We start from the raw sequence: 17,471 nt of genomic DNA on the forward strand, positions 1-17,471 counted from the left end.
AGGTAAGAGTCATGTAGGCTACCTGAGTTAAAGTGCAAACGTATTGCCATCAAAACTTACTTAAAGTATTAAAAGTAAATGTACTCAAAATCGGTTGAATTTCTACTCAAATCTTTCAAAATATGTCAAAATGAAATTCGAAACATATCCTATCTACGAGCTCGTAGATCTGCTATTTTCGAACAGTAACTGACTAAGTTTGAAAAGAAATGAAGTGGAGTAAAAAAATATATAAATAGATCTATAAGATCTAAGTATAAAGTATTGAGAAACGGGCATAGTCAACTAAAGTAAAAGCACCTCAAAATTGTAACATGAGTACAGTATACTTCACGTTACTTCCCACCATCTGTACTTTGCCATGAACCACCACTATGAGGGCCATTTGTGCTTCTCTCATCCCCAAAGCTTCCGTAGCATCGAACCTCTTCAATATATTCTTTACAAAGCCCCACGAGGGGCCGGGGGGGAGAGAGAGAGAGAGAGACACATCCCACACTGCTGGGGGCACCGAACAGCCTGGATGATGACGACTATGTGGCCTGGCACACGTGTGTGTGTGTGTGTGTGTGTGTGTGTGTGTGTGTGTGTGTGTGTGTGTGTGTGTGTGTTCGGGAGGGTGTGTGAGTGGGTGGATGAGTGGGCGGGTGTGGGTGTGCATAATATACACACATGTCTGTGTGGGTGTGTATATCTGTGCATCTGTCTGTGAGGACGTGTATATGTGTGTGTATATTTGAGGTGTGTGTGTGTGTGTGTGTGTGTGTGTGTGTGTGTGTGTGTGTGTGTGTGTGTGTGTGTGTGTGTGCTGGATGCATATGCGTGCGTCCTAATGGGTGCATGCACTTGTGCATGCACATATGCACAACGATCTGTGCATCTGTCTGTGAGGATGTGTATGTGTGTATATTTGAGGTCGGTGTGTGTGTGTGTGTGTGTGTGTGTGTGTGTGTGTGCGTGCGTGCGTGCGTGGGTGCGTGCGTGCGTGCGTGCGTGCGTGCGTGCGTGCGTGCGTGCGTGCGTGCGTGCGTGCGTGGCTGTGTGTGTGTGTGCGTGTGTGCGTGTGTGTGTGTGTGTGTGAGAAAGTGCCATGCTGCCATTCTCCATTGTGGCCTTACATAAGGGTGCACAGCAAAAATCAAGAATGTTAATTTGAAGCCAGAGGCCGCAAAAACACACCCGTAACACTTCCAAATTGACAATCTGGATTTGACTGTGCAGTGCACACAGTCAAGTCATCAGTTTTGACTCATCCATTTCCATATACTCAGAGAGCATGCAAATAGTTCCATTTGCACACATGGTTCCAAATGAACACTATGGGTTTGACAGTGTGGAGGTCTTGGAGTGGCCATATGTCAAGAGGAGGGCACAGACGGCGGGGGATTAGACAGCCGCTATTAGGAGAGGCTGGACAGCCTTCTCTTTTGCATTGTCGTTCAGGTGTAGGGCTACTTAAAAAACCCAGAGGAGGCGGACACATGGACGCGTGCACGCACACACTTCTCGCACGCTCGGCACACATGCACATGCATACAAACACGGGGACATGCAAATATATTTCTGAATCTTAGTTGTATTCTCAGTCTCTACTCTTGCCTGTATCTGTGCTGTGTCATCCAACCATCCGTCTGTCTGTCTGTCTGTCTATGATAAACACAGACTAACGCATGCACGCATGCGCGCACACACACACACACACACACACACACACACACACACACACACACACACGCGCACGCACACGCACGCTCGTTTAATTCTGAGGGCTTGTTAGGTTTGTGTAAATTGGACAGGGAGGAAAGACCATGACAACAGGCGGCCATATGTTCACGGTACTAGGAGCAGCATGAGGGCTTTTCCATGCATGCCATCTTTTTTGCCCTATCTTTTCTTCTCCACGTCTTTGGGTTACTATGACAGTATTAATACCCCCCCCCCCACCCAACCCCACACCATTAATACTGCAACTCCTTCCTTCCCTCTGCTTCCACTTACCTCTATATCGCAGAGGCTTGTGTGTGTGTGTGTGTGTGTGTGTGTGTGTGTGTGTGTGTGTGTGTGTGTGTGTGCAGTGCATGAGCACTGTGAAGTGTGCTCATGCGGGCCCAGGGTCTACAAGAAGTAGCAGCACTACAAAGCCAGGTCCATGTGTTGAAATGCAGCCCCCGGGATGGGTCGTATTATCCCTGCATACTTCACCAGCAGGGTCCCGGCCGGGGCCTGGGCTGGCTCGTGGCCCTTTGTCTCCAAACAGATGGAAATGGGCAGAGGAGAGGAGAGCGGAGGAGAGGAAGAGGAGAGGCTGAGAGGGAGAGAGGGAGGAGGGGCCAGCAGAGAAGAATGGACAACGGGGAGAGTGCACGGGCAGGAGAGTCAGTCTGTTCTCATTAACTGGTGTATTGAAGGCGACGTCCCACCACAATGCTCGAGCAGCCGTGGACGGTCCCCCCTGTTTCATTCAGACTCACGCTCGGACCATCTGTACCACGGGCCCTCTGTCATAAGGTGTGTGTGCAACGCATTATGCCCGGCACGGCGCAATCTGGCGCGTTTAAAATGGCAATATTCATTGGGCTTTAATTTGGTTAAGATCTTTCTCTAAATCCAATTGTGCTGCCTTTTGTTGTCTTGTCAGGCAAAAAAAGGGAAAAAATTGGGGGAAAAAAGAGAAAGAGACAGAGAGATGGTGAGACGTTTTTGGCCACAAATTGGGGTCCTTGATGGAACACAAAATGTGCATGGACTGAAAATAAATTGATCAAAGAGGTATTAAAGACTTCTTGGAACGTTGATATTAGTGGGGAAAAACAATATTTGTGAGGGCGGAGGACTGCTATACTCCAGTGTCATGCTTGCACTTTTCCAAGAAAATCAAGTCTTGAACTTATACCGCTCCCACACATGTGAATGGAACAAACAATAAATATATTTTTTTAAATGTCATAGATCTTTATCTTGCAGCAAAATAACTAAAACTGCCATTGATTCTTACCACTTCACTTTGGTTATAGATCATTAGAAGCCCACACAGTTTTTCTTCCTCCCACACAATGTCAAACGTGGATATTTGGGGCCTGTTTTCTTCATTCTCTAATTGATTTATTAAATGAACAACTGAGTGTGCAACAGCATCTTTTTACCCTTTTTATCGTTTGCCAATGTGTCGTATGATTAAATATGTATATGGATAATTCAGCATGAATAATGTCTTAAAATAGTACAAGAGCCACAAGTACAGAAGAGCAAATGATGTACGCTATTGAAATATATCTGATTAAAAACTTTGCATTGGACTATCAGCAATATTGTGCTGCTATAGTAGGCCTACTCTGAACTTATAGCCTACTTCAAAGAATCACGGATTGTGGCTTTACCTTGTCCTGACCAAACAAATTTGTCACACACAGGGAATGTAATTGGCCCCTGAAGACAGAATCTCATCTGGTTGATGGAAATGTTCCTCTGACGAGGAATCTAGCATTCTAACATTCTTTACATGTAGCCTGCTATATAGGCCTAGATTGAATCTCTCTCTCTCTCTCTCTCGCACGCACGCACGCACGCACGCACGCACGCACGCACGCACGCACGCACGCACGCACGCACACACGCACACACGCACACACACACACGCACGCACGCACGCACACACACACACACACACACACACACACACACACACACACACACACACACACACACACACACACACACACACACACACACACACACACACACTCTCTCTCTCTCTTTCTCCCTCTCTCTCTCTCTCTCTCTCTCTCTCTCTCTCTCTCATCCACCCACCAGCACCACCACCACATCCATGCGACGCGTCGCGTGTGGTCTCATAATAAACAGCATTTCCTTCCACTTCGTCTTCATTTTTACATGCTTTCATTTTTCTTCCCTATTTACCAAAAAGGCCCTATAAACTCATAAACTCCGTGTCTTTGGGGAGGGATCCATCCATCTTCCCCCGACACCAAATTTAATGATCTCAGGGGCCCCACCTTATCTTCTTCAATAGGGGCCATCTGCACGCTCCCCCACCACCACCACCACGTCTGAATAAAACGCACAGAAAGACAAAGTGACAGCAGCTCGTGCATGCTGCTTGCTCGCCCCGCACACGACGACGCGCGTGCCTGCCTGCGAGGTTAACTGCGGGCGGCGCGTGTCTCGCTCATAAACAACTGAGTAATCACATTTTGACCGCGTTCACCTCTTATCGATTGATTATTCACGCATTTGACTCAGTAGGGGGCGGTCTTTTGTTCACTTTTAGGGTGCTATTTAGCCTATATGTTGTTAAAACAACAAAGCCCAAATTTGTCAAGGAAATAAATCATCTTTTAGTATAGTACTAATAGTACTAATAACTGATTTAATATAAAGTCAACTGCCTAAAAATAGCTGAGAATATAAACAGGACAAGACTAACAACAAGTGAACAGACAAAAGCCTGGCTGGATCAGGAAGAAAGCAAGGTTTCAGTTGGGGCTTTTAATTGTGTCTCTCAGTCTCAACTCGTAAACGTTTAACGTAGGTAGGCCTAAGAGTAAACCACATAAAAAGAAAAGGGGTTTAATGTAACCCATAAACCCACCAGTCCCAAGTCTATAGAAGCAGCCCGTAAGATAAAGACTAAACTACTGTCCTCGTCCTCCTCATGCAAAGTTGAGCCTGTATTTTCTGTAATGGCGTAAAGCGAACAGAGGATGGCGCAATAAACTCAACATATGATTTTTTTGTGAAAGTTTACGGCTGCGGACGGCTGACACAAGGGTTAATTCCAGTAATTACGTAAACCCCCAAAGAACAGCTGTGAGTGGTGGATGAGAGAGAAGTTAATTGTCATGTAGGCTTATGTCATCATTATCACATAGACCTTCCTAAACCTATGACAAATATAGCTGCCGAGCATTCTTTCTTTCTTTCTTTCTTTCTTTCTTTCTTTCTTATTGTTCATCTATCTATATGTTAGAACTAGAAGAGCTTTTCCCTTCCCATATTTTATTCAGTAAAGCGTGAAGCAAAGATTGTGTCGATTATAGTGGGATTAGATTATGTTTAAAGAGCACCTCTGTGTCTGGACTCGTCCTCGTTTGCTCCCATACATACGTGCACAGCGCGCTGTGTGTGTGCGTGTGTGTGTGTGAGAGAGAGAGAGAGAGAGAGAGAGTTTGGTTGACTGCTGTTTTGAGTGGAAGGTGGAAACAACTTAACAAGCTTTTTTGTGATTCGGTGACTATCTGGTGAGTGGTGACTATCCATGGCAATTTATGACGTGACGTGTGTGTGAAACCACACCCCTTGTGCCTCCGCGCCCTTTTTGTATTTGACATGATGGCAGCAGTCACTGATTCTGTTTATTCTTTTAAAAGAGTTTAATGAGGAAGAAAGGAGTTGTTGTGAACAACTGAAAATAAGCCTAATATAATTGAAAATGACCTACAGCTGTAAACAGAATGCAAGTTCAAAACAGGCTTTTAGGCATACATTGAAAAGGAGACTTCATTTTACCATGACGTTTGACATCTTTGTCCAGACAGAGGAAGCAGGCGCCAGGCAGCATGGACTTTGCCTACAAATAAAGTAAGTGCCACTTACTTATATTTAGCCTGTGTTTGTATTTAGCCTGTGTTATAAAAGTTTTTAAAAGCTTTTAAAAACTAACTCTTTGTTTTGTTTATGTTGTCATATGATGATGGGACAGCACTGCAGGGAGGCCTATAATTGAGTACCACAGACGAAAAACAGTCTAAGTCCAAATTTCAGACTGACCCCTCCACGAAAAGGCCTCGTTGTCCTGAACCCTTATCTATCATTTATATATTATGGATCAATAGTGTGGACTTAGACTGTTATTCGTCTGTGGTACTCAATTATGCTGCTGGCCATTTTAGTTCTTCTCTCTTGTTTTCTGCTTTTCTGCACTTGTTTATTATAATTCTACAATGCATGAACACATTTGTTGTTGATTTATTATAGCCTCTAGTCTAGACTCTAGACTGAGGCTACTAGGCCTACTGTAGGCTAATATATGAACTTGGGCTGCACTGTAATTATGCCAAGCCCACATTTAAATGTGGTAGCCTCATATCACCTAGGCTGGCACATTGTTCACTGCATGTTAATGCATGGAATACAGGAAACGTTCTTCTGGGGAACGGGGGTCGGGGGATGATTCTACAGGGTCTGGGCCTCTCATCTTAAACAATGCTAGACAATAGAAATGGCCTGCTGAGCATATAATACTATAATTGACCGGTTGGATGGAGGATGGAAATGAAGACATAAGAGGCCAATTAAGGGTGTTCTCTGTCACTTTGGCCAAATTGGCCTCCCTCCCTCTTGACTCTGGGCCAGTGTTTATTTGGCTCTCAGTGGGAAGGCAAAAAGGGAAACTCGAGGTTCATGACCTAGGCATGACCTGCATTGTGCTGTGTGGAGTGTCTGTATGTGTATGTGGCTTGTTGTGTCAGCGGAGGGGGGCAATTGACTATATGCAGACCGCGCCATCTTACCATTATAGTTAATGGCAGGGTGGTATGCAATTTCCCATTGACAGCCCATACCATACATCCAAACAGAAAAGTCCTATCTGAGTGTATTAAACAATGTCAAACTCACCAACATTGCAGCTGTACGAAAAGCTTGAATTATCCTCTTTCTATCTGCCACTTTCTATCTGCCACTCTCAGAGTTACAGACCCATAAGGGTAAATTTGGTTCCAAACTATCATTTAGCTGGGGAGCCCCTGGAACTCCCTCAAGGACCATTGGGGGTCCCCAGACCCCACTTTGGGAACCACTGCTTTACATAATGTGTTGTCCACATATGTGTATATATCTGCTATTTTCATTATTTAGGGACACCAGATTGAAAGTGGTTAAGTATAGAGTGAGGTGTCACGCAGAGAATAGTAGACAATGCATATTATATGAAGGCAGGACAAGGAGGCTCAACGGGAAAGATGAATACTTACCAAGTACGCTATACCGTGTCGTTATCAGAGGTTGTGTGCATTGTGTTTTGTCACTGACTGTGTCCAGACATCACGCCATACCCGTGCACGATGCACTTCCATGCACAACAATGATGGTTATCGGTCGTCTGTTTTGTTTTGCCTCTTTTCAAATAAATGAGTGGCGTGCTGTCAGAGAGGCATCCTTTATTCACGATCACCAGCTGTGGAAAAACAAAACAGAGAGCCCGTACTAGATGATGCAATGAGAAACAAAGAGAGAAGTGTGGAGGCGAATCGTAAACTCTTGCACACTCGAAGAAGACGGGTGTTCAGTGGTTCCTTGCGGAACAGTGGTATTCTTTAGCCTCTAAATGGTTGCCTTCATGGGCACGCAGAATGGACAGATGAGATTATTATTTAATTTTTTTAAAGATTTGTTTTAGGCTTTTCTGCCTTTTTTGATAGTTACAGTGAAGACAGACAGAGATGAAAGAGGGAGAGAGAGAAGGGGAGAGACATGCAGCAAAGGTCATCATGAACGGGACTCGAACACGCGACACGCTGTCAGGCAAGAGCCTATAATGTGGCATGCGCCTGGACCACTAGGCCAGCGGGCGCCCCCAACTAATAGAGTATTAAACCATACTGTCAATGTTAACAGAAATAAACAATTCTTAAAGGTTCTGAGCATGCCATACATTCTCAAATACTTTTTTGCAGTAAGATACCATTATCTTTCTAAAATATCTAAACTTCTAAAGGGATGATTCCTTTGCTCTACTTGACCAAAGTGCCTCTCATTAGAGTGCACAGAATAGGCCTATTGAATACGTTATCTATTGCCTTGAGTTTTCTGGAGACATATAAAGCTTTGTCTGTGTCTGTTTCGCTTTTGCAGTCTCATGACTGTCAGATTTAGCTCCAAAAATCTGTGACATCCCTGTAATGCAACTTTAACCACATGAACCCTATATAGCGTCCCTATTCTGGGCGTGTCGTGGCAGGCGATTATCAGTGAAAATAGCAGATCTACAAGCTCACAGAGTTTCGCAATGCGACTAAAGGAGAGGGCCAAATACAGACCACTGGGGACCCTGCGGCCAATGAAGTCTATTTTAAATGGTTAAGAAGTGCTGTTAAAATAAGTGCTGTTTTCAAAAGAAACATAATGACAACTTGAGTACTGTCTGGCTAAATGTAGATACTCTCTGTATATTTTGTCCAAGATTGTGTCGCTCGTTGAAAAGGCAGGTCAGAGGTCACACGACATGACTAAATGTAAATAGGCTTACTGTGTACTGTATGTACTTTACGAGCCACTGTTTGGTAATTAAGTATTCTTCAAAGTGGAAGGGGTGAGTCTTAAGTCTAAGATGAATGTCAAGTGCACTACTTATTTACACATAAATCAATGATGTACTAGCCTACATGTCTCACTGACTGTGCATTACAATGTAGTTACTCCATGCTACCTATTATGTGGTTTAGAGTAGGAGAGTAGCGACATGCTTTGATCTCGCCGCAAAGCGGGTGCCTATGGGCTATAGTTCCAAATATTGCTCCTATGGCTGGAACTATCCCATTGAGATAGAATGAGCACTTCCGCATTCCATTGTTACAATGGGAGTCAACGCTAGTGTCGCCACTCTCTTACTATATTACTCTGTAAAGGGCATGGGCACAACACCTGTATTCATATCGATTCATGTTACAATATCCATGCAATATATATATAGCCTAACACGTGTTATCACTCATATCACTCTTTGTATTTTCATTTACCAATGCCAAAGATGGGAAGATAACATCAGAGAATGGACACACTTGAAACTCAGCGTGGCAATGAGAGCTGCCGAGGACAGAGAGGGATGGAGAGAGCTGGTCAACAGATCGTCTGTGGTGCCCCAACGACCCTCCGGGGTTACGGGATAGGTGAGTAGGTGAGGTGAGAATGCCAAATAAATATGTTTTCATTTTAAATAAACTAGAACGGTGCCCGTGGGGCCTCTACAGCGGTGCCCGTTGGGCACTGGCCGACTTGGAACGATGCAAGTTGGAAATGCATGCCCCACCCAGTTATTACAGTATGGTCTGTGTCCCCTTTATGCCTCTATATGGAGTTCTTTGTAAGGCATGCCCAAATATGGAGTATATGCAGCCAGCTTGTGGAGTTCTGTGTCAGGCATGCCCAAATATTGAGTGTTGTGAGGTCAGAACAGGCCAGCTCCATATATGGACGCTGGGCACCATATATGCCCGGTCCAGAGCCCGGGCAGAGAACTTTTTGGGGCGGTTCTGGACAACCTTGGGTCTGACCGACTCGACACCGGGCACTGCACACCCTGCTGTGGTGTGGAACGTGTGTGTCGAATTTGAAATACAAGGCATATTCATTGATGCAATAAAAAAAAATCCTACGATGGGTGATGCCCTAGCCTATATATAATCAAAATAAAAAAATGATCACATACATTTTTTAAGTAAATAAAAAAATAAAAAATAAATGAGTCTACAATTATGCAATTTCCCCCACACTTGCTTTGGCAATGTACTGAATCAGTTAATGTAAATGTTATCCATGCATGCCAAGAATTAAGGTTAAGCACAGTTGAATAGAAATTAATTAAATGAAACGACGGAGACACTGTCTGGCACAGGGGGGACAAAAGAGAGTAGCTAAAAAGAAAATGCTGAAAAGCATTTTTACTTTTTTGTACACTTGAAGTTTCTTTTAAATAGTGTGTGTAATGTAAAGTAAACACATCCCCCCTAGCGCACTCCTCTCGCACTACAAGCAGACAGACCCCCCCAATTTACAGTGAGGCAGAAGCACTGCCCCCTGTGTGAGATTCCTCACTGCCAGGGTGATTCCTTTGGTAACCCAGGGCTGCCTGTGCTGTGTGTGCGAGTGCTGCTGTGTAGCCTAGACCAGACAGACTACCTTATGGTGTGTTGTGTGTGTTCTTCTGTTCTGTTGCCGGCTGCCGAGAGAGTGGCGAACTATTTCATGATTATTATTTGTGGATGGAAACGGTCGCTATCGGAATGACACCTCTTCCACTGTAAAATGGTGAGTTTTCCCTTCCGAACAGTGACAATAAACCCGGCTGTTCGGATTAATCCTGCAGTTGTGTGGTGTTATGTAGTGGCGTGGTGTGCGCTTTGAAGTGTGAGAGTGTGCGCGCGTGAAGTGGGCTATTCTGTCTGGGTTCTCGTGTTTTAAGGCTACCATTATGTAGGTTAACGTGGTGTCTACCTACATTCGTGTGTGTAGACCTATAAAGTAGACTATATAGCCGGTGACTGCGTGTTGTTTTTAAATTATAGATAGAAGTCTTCTGGAGGAAACATGTAGGTTTGTAATAAAGTGTGTTGCGACCAGAACACGCCCTTGCTGTACGTGTGTGAGTGTTGTCTACCTGTATGAAACAAGGCAGCTCTGCCTCTGCTGGAATGCTTTCAACTGGATTTGAATGGATGACTGCACGCATAACCTGCCTACACACACACACACCGCTACTGTTTCCTATCTTTCGAATGTGGAGTTGAACATTCCTTATTCTCATCATAAATCACAATTCTGTTTCGAGATCAGATCTACCGCAACGTGATTGCATATAGGATACAATATATAACAAGTGTGGTTTGTCCCCCACTCCCCAATGCGGTGCCACTGGTCGCATTCCAGGAACTAGGATTGGAATAATGATTATAATTGAAAGCTCCATTGCAGGGCGGTGTCGCTTGCCGACAGGAACAAGGCGGTAGCGACTATAGCGACGCTTACTGACTGTTCCGTACAGCTGTTCAGTTTTTAGCTTCAGTTTGGAATAAAGGAAAAGTAAATTCTGTCACATCACACACGGTTGACTGGTTACACTGTAGCCAAGCAAGGAAAGAGCGACAAACTGGATACATTGTCGCTTGTCGCGTCGTTGTTTTCGGGAAGGAATCGCAATTCGCAAATAAATACATACCGGTAAATGGAAAAATAAATAAAATAAACATGCATTATTGCGTGGGTGGGAAAACACCTCAGGCATGCAGCGATCACATAACCCCGAGCCGAGCTGTCTTATATTATGTTTGGTCAAATGAAAAGCTGATTAGCTGAAACAAGTAAACAAGTAAAGTCAATGGAAAGGACCAGATACGAGGGCCGAAACCAGGGAGTTTCCTGTGTGAAGTAAGCCCCGCCGGTGTTGCAGTGCGTGTTGGACACACACACACACACACACGTACAGCATGCAGTCAGACCAACCAGCTGTGGAGCTGCTACACTGTAAACGCACGCACACCTTACAACGTGCGTCTTGGACCGTCACACGCCACTGTAGTAGGATCACTAGGGTGTGTGTGTGTGTGTGCGCGTGTGCAAACGAGTTGGCTACAGCAGTGGTTCTCAAAAAGTGGGGTGCTTGAGGGGGTTCCAGGGGGTCTCACTTTAACCATTTATTTTGAACCCAACATTGGCTAGGCTATTCGAAAATAGTGTGAGCAATTTTCAAAAAACAAACTCGGTCAGTGTCTCATCATGTCTCTCGCATGATGAGAGACTAATGTTAACTGTATGCCTGCCTGGTCTTCTAGGCTCTAGAAAGTCTGAGATAGCCATACTGTGCTCAGTAGCTTCAGGCAGTACTACTTGTCCACCTGCAGGTGCATGTCGTATACCTCAGTGGTTCTCAACCTTTTCAGGCCGTGACCGCCCAATATAATCATATTTGAACTGGGGACCACAGGAGTTGAGGCATTACATTTAGTTTGGTTCCACAGATAAATATTGTAAAAACAGATGCGAGGGCTTTGTGTGTCTGTGTGCACCAAATTTGAAATGATTTGATTGTCTGAGCACGGAATGTGATGTATGATGATGTATGACGATAAGGGCGCCCCTCACTTCACGCGTGTGAAGTGTGATGTTTTTTTTATTAGGGGTCAAACCTGAAAGGGGGAAGTTTTGGTAGTTCTGTGTTGTTATCCACGAAATTATGCAATAATATTAGACCTTGACCTTTAGGTCTCCAAATGAGTCAATTTTATGATTTGCTCGATTCACTGTTGACGACGTTAACAAAGCGATATCAAAGAATTTGGTAGAAACAGCCGATCTAAAAGAATAAATGACAATTGACAAGTGTAGATCGGAGATCCATCTGCATCTATGAGAAAAAGGGGGTCAAATAAGTGGTTACTCAACAAAAATAAAGTATTCGTATCGGTACTTGGTATCGGCGAGTACAAACAAAATGAAGTACTTGTACTCTTGCTCGGTCTGAAAAAAATGGTATCGGGACAACTCTATGCGAGAGGAGATGCTGTGAGATTAGAAAGCACTAATCATTCATTAGCAGACGGGCAGCATCCGCAAGAGGACTGACAGGAATTACCAGGGACTTATTTCCTTTTAATGTGACCGAATGATACAGTTATTAATGGATCCATTTGTGCACTCTCAAAGTTAACGAACGGAGAAGTTAACACTGAGGATAGGAGGATTACCAGAAGTACAATGACACCAGTAAACTCTTCTGAATCTGTGGTGTCACGGTGTTGTCATTATCGGTGACACACCGTCACTCACATTTTGATGGGACTCAGTCAGCTCACATTTGCTCTGGGCATGTTTTCATCAAGCCAGTGGTTCTGCTTGTTCCCTAAAACCCAAATACTGCTGGCTGTCCAATTAGGCACTTATTTATTTAAATAAGTCTAATTGCCACCTAGATTAATTGGATGCCGAACAGCAGGAGGTGAATTACAGTGTTCTACCTCAGTGGTTCTCAAAGTGGGCTCCAGGGACCCTCAGGGTTCCTTTAGTTTAGGGGGACCCTTACAGGTCTGTAACTCTGAGAGTGTACAAATGGAAGTTATGGCTGTCCTTGAAATGAAAAAGTTTGACAAACTGTGTTCTACCTGATATACAATATAATTTCAACAGTATAGGCTCACTAGAGGCTGGAGAGTGAATTTAATTAGAACCAATATTTTGGAGCAGATTGTTGCCAGGTCCATTTTAAAGTCAGCATTAATGACTTGGAAGTAACTGATGTATGAAGCTTCAGGCAAGTTCGTCTGCATCACCATCAGATGGCTCGAACAGTGGTTCATTGTGCTTACATAATTATGGCAGTCTGGAACCACACTACTGCTAGCTTTATTTTTGTCATCATCATAACCTTTATTTACAATTTACAATTTAGGCATTTAGTAGACACTCTTAATCCAGAGCGATTTACAATAAGCAAAAACAAAAAGCATGGCAATACATCACATACATAAAAAGTAGTTATCATGAAACATGCGTAAGCTAAGAGCGTAACAGTGGAATATCTATATTTAAACTCGGAGTAGGGGCAGTACAATTGAGAGGCATGTAGCCGAATACAGAACACAAATCAACACTACGCAAATCAACATTTTACAACAGCAATCTTAAATATATGAATCAACTATAGTGTAGATTATTGTCCTAACACAAACATTAAATACCATTGACAATGAATGGAGCATTTATTAGGCAAATTAGGCTCTGATTATAGAAATAGAAAGAAAGATACAGGGTGGGGGCCACCCCTCACCCCATAGAAAGATACGTGGTGGGGGTCAAGGGGGGCTTTAGGCTATGTGTGTGTGTGTGTGTGTGTGTGTGTGTGTGTGTGCACACATACAGCTGGACTGGATGTCCATTTGACCCACTTTAAATCAGTGATCATTAACTGGAAGTTGATGACAGCCACGCAGTGGTGGTTCTTCCTGTCCCTGAATTATGCAGCACCTTTGTTCATCTCCATAAAATCTTTTTTGGATGTGTCTAAATGCATGGGTTTTGTGCAGTTGGGTTGTCCCACTTCTCTCATTGTCTTCCAGCAAAGTCTTTCTGTTTTGTCTGACGATAATGATGAACAAACAGTGTGGTCTACATGCTCTCTGATGTCAGGTGCACAGGTGTGCTGCGTGCACGTGAAAGTCTGATGTAGCCGATGAAATGATGTAGCTCAGTTTTCTCAGTTCTGTGGTTCTCCACTTTGCTCCCTCTGACCCTGTCTGTCTGCTTTAAATTATTCTACCATATTTGTTGGATAATTGCATTCACCTAAGCGTCTTGAGTTTGAATGAGTCCCCGATTAGACAGCTAGAATGACAATCAGCTGTGATCTGGGACCTCACAGCTGACATTGACAACCAATATTATAGTGGGGCAGAAGTGTCTTTTCTCAAAGTGAAGTCTGCGGTCCCCAAGTGTTCCTTGAGGAGGTCCAAATGGACCCTGCAGGCTTACAGGTATGTAACTCTTGAGAGTTATGGCAATCCTTGAAATCGAAAAAGGTTGAGAACCACTGCTTTAGTTAGTTACATTCCATTGGGACTGGCAGTGGCTCAGGAGGTAGAGTGGAAAGAGAAGGTTCCCAGTTCGATACCGGGCTCCCCAGAGTTAGGCTGAGCTCACACCTTTAATGCAATTCTCGTGCTCGTTGGATGCTTGTTGTGTTGTGTCATGGCCGCCCAATGTATTTCCAATGGCGGTCACATGGTTTGACACAACATTGTGTTGTGTGAGGGGGAGGGGTGTTTCGACTGCGCCCTCCCCCTCACACAACACAATGTTGTGTCAAACCATGTGACCTCCATTGGAAATACATTGGGCGGCCATGACACAACACAGCATTGATCCAACGAGCACAGAGAATTGCATTAACCGTGTGAGTGCACCCTTAGTGTCAATATTGTCAAAGTCTCCTTGAGCAAGACACTGAAGCCCCAACTGCTTCCGGTGAGAAGGTTGTCATCTTGCATGGTCTCCTACACCGTGGGTGTGTGATGCACACGTGATGGCGATTGCCATGATGCCATCCCCTATTTGCACGTACTATCGTGTGACATCACTGTTGTAGCTATATGGTGAGTAGTAGTACAATAATCAAATTGTACAAACCGAGCGCGGCACGGCTGCAGCTCACCGCTCCTTGGCTGCGGCTCACCGCTCCAAGAGATGGGTCAAGTGCGGAGAACAAATTTCACTGCGGTAACGTGTGTGACAAATCGTACGACTTTGACTTTGAATGATGAAGAATTGTAGAGCATGCACAAACACTCTGGTGATTAGAATCAGAATTGGCTTTACGGTCACAAAACAGGTTACAGGTGTAAAGAAATGGGTCGGCCCATCATTGTGTCGTTTCAGTTTCTGTGAGAAGAGAGAGAATGGAGGTAGAGTGAGAGAGCAGGGGAGAAAAAAAAAACACAGGATAGAAACAGGTCAGTCAAATAATCCAACAAAGAGATCATACCGTACATACAGATATCGCATGTTTGTAAGCCTAGTAGCAGACATGTAGGCTGCATGGCAGAGATGAAATGTTTTTATAATCGTCATGGGGGCCCGCCCCCCCCCCCCCCCTGCACATGCCTGATCTGCATGTGTACAAAAGGACAGGCAACGCGGCCCACCACCCCCCGCCTCCGGGCCCGGACAGTGAGCAGGGGTGTTAAGGTGCGTTCAGACTTGGATGGTTAGAGCGGCGCGATTACATACAAAGTCAATGCAAAGACGAGAATTGCGCGAACGGGCGCGGCGCGACCTGGTGCGGTAGAAACGGGACGAACCGAGGCGAATATATATAGGCTATATTCAGGTCCAATTCCTCATGGGGGCTCGAGCCCCGCCGCCCCCACGGAGTCTACGTCACTGCTGCATGGTGTTTAGAACACAAGCATCATTGCTGGAGGACAAACAGAAGATCAGCATCAAGATAATAACAGAGTCAGTCCACACACTGTGTTGTTTGCTCCCACTGTTTATTGCATCAATGTTTTGGTCCCCAGCGGGTCTTCATCAGCATAAATTAGGACGTGGCAGACAGTATACTCATATTGTCGCTGTCAGGTGGAAACCTTGTATGTCCCTGTTCCCTTCAGGAAATGGGGAAAAAAAGAGCCGTGGTTCCAATGAATTTAATGTAGTTATTATTTATTTAACACAAACACATTTTCAATATCGCCCTCAGGGCGTCTTACTGGTCTGTCTGTCTGTCTGTCTGTCCGTCCGTCCGTCCGTCCGTCCGTCCGTCCGTCCGTCCGTCCGTCCGTCCGTCCGTCCGTCCGTCCGTCCGTCCGTCCGTCCGTCCGTCCGTCCGTCCGTCCGTCCGTCCGTCCGTCCGTCCGTCCGTCTGTCTGTCTGTCTGTCTGTCTGTCTGTCTGTCTGTCTGTCTGTCTGTCTGTCTGTCTGTCTGTCTGTCTGTCTGTCTGTCTGTCTGTCTGTCTGTCTGTCTGTCTGTCTGTCTGTCTGTCTGTCTGTCCGTCCGTCCGTCCGTCCGTCCGTCCGTCCGTCTGTCCTATTCAGTATTTATCTGTCTGATGTCAATAGCTTGAAATGACAATGGAAAACAGGCTTTTTGGCTTTTTGAGGTAAGCCTCTCAACCTCCCAGTTGGGGGGAAAACACACCACATGGTCGAAATGCTTTTCATCTGGTAGTTTGTGATTTTGACAAAAACAAAACAAAAACAAGGGAATGTATCTATCTGCTTCTCACAGGCTCGCTCTATATTAGAACGAACCTGATTAATGTGCCCAGCATCTGTCTGTAATGCCTGTCTGTCTGACTGTCTGTCTCTCTCACTCCGTCTGGCCTGTCTCTGTGCTTCCATGTGTTGTGCGTGTCTTGGGGTTAAGTGTGTGACACTGTGGAATGCTAATGGAATCCTTGTGGAATTAAATGGCCCTCTCCATGTGCTCCTTCGAAGTCAGGACCGGTGTCAGACTGTCAGTGTGAGCATGTGAATGACCGGTCCAGGCATAAAGGCTGCAGTGAGCGTACAACTTTAAGCACCGTTAACCACTTAAGCCTCAGTTATGCTCCCCACCGCAAAGTTCGGAGGGGGAGACGCGAGACGGACAGTGGGCGGGACAGTCGACACCCGAAATAGCCGATCTACAAGCTCATAGTCACAACACGTTACGCGTCACGTCTTTTAATGAATATTTTGAAAATAAATAATACCTTTTGTAGGGAACTGACAAAAGGGGACGTTTACTTTTACCCGCAAGCAACCCACAGAAATGGGTCACGACCCAGTCTTTGGGAACCCCTGGTTTATGGCTTTCATGTTGCCTCATGTTCGGAACATGCCTGGTGAAGGCGTCCGTCATAAATCATAGAGCTTACAGTAGCCTCCACCGCACGCACGTACGCACGCACGCACACACGCACGCACACAGTAACACACAGTGTTAGATTGCACTCTGACGGTGTGTAAAAGTGCACAGGTGGTGACAGAACTAGACAGTAGGTGTGAGGTCTTCTGGGTCACGTAGCGAGGAATGCGTGTGCAGGTGACAATGACACAGAGACAGTGTGTGTGTGTGTGTGACGTGTGTGTGTGTGTGTGTGTGTGTGTGTGAGAGACACACACACACACACACACACACACACACACACACACACACACACACAGAGCTAACCAGTAAGACGCCTGAGGGCGAGAAGAGACCTCGC

The 17,471-nt window shown here is 45.1% G+C and overlaps 1 protein-coding gene across 1 annotated transcript in view; it reads left to right on the forward strand.

Moving 5' to 3' along the window:
* The first annotated feature begins 9,716 nt into the window (after window positions 1–9,716).
* Window positions 9,717–17,471, forward strand: part of LOC306917341 (vang-like protein 1) — a 122,011-nt gene continuing 114,256 nt past the window's right edge. The window contains 1 exon segment of the mRNA XM_079495520.1: window positions 9,717–10,044. The gene's annotated coding sequence lies outside the window, so the exon portion shown is untranslated.

Source organism: Electrona antarctica, assembly GCF_951216825.1.
Source record: "Electrona antarctica genome assembly, chromosome: 24".
Classification (NCBI taxonomy): domain Eukaryota; kingdom Metazoa; phylum Chordata; class Actinopteri; order Myctophiformes; family Myctophidae; genus Electrona; species Electrona antarctica.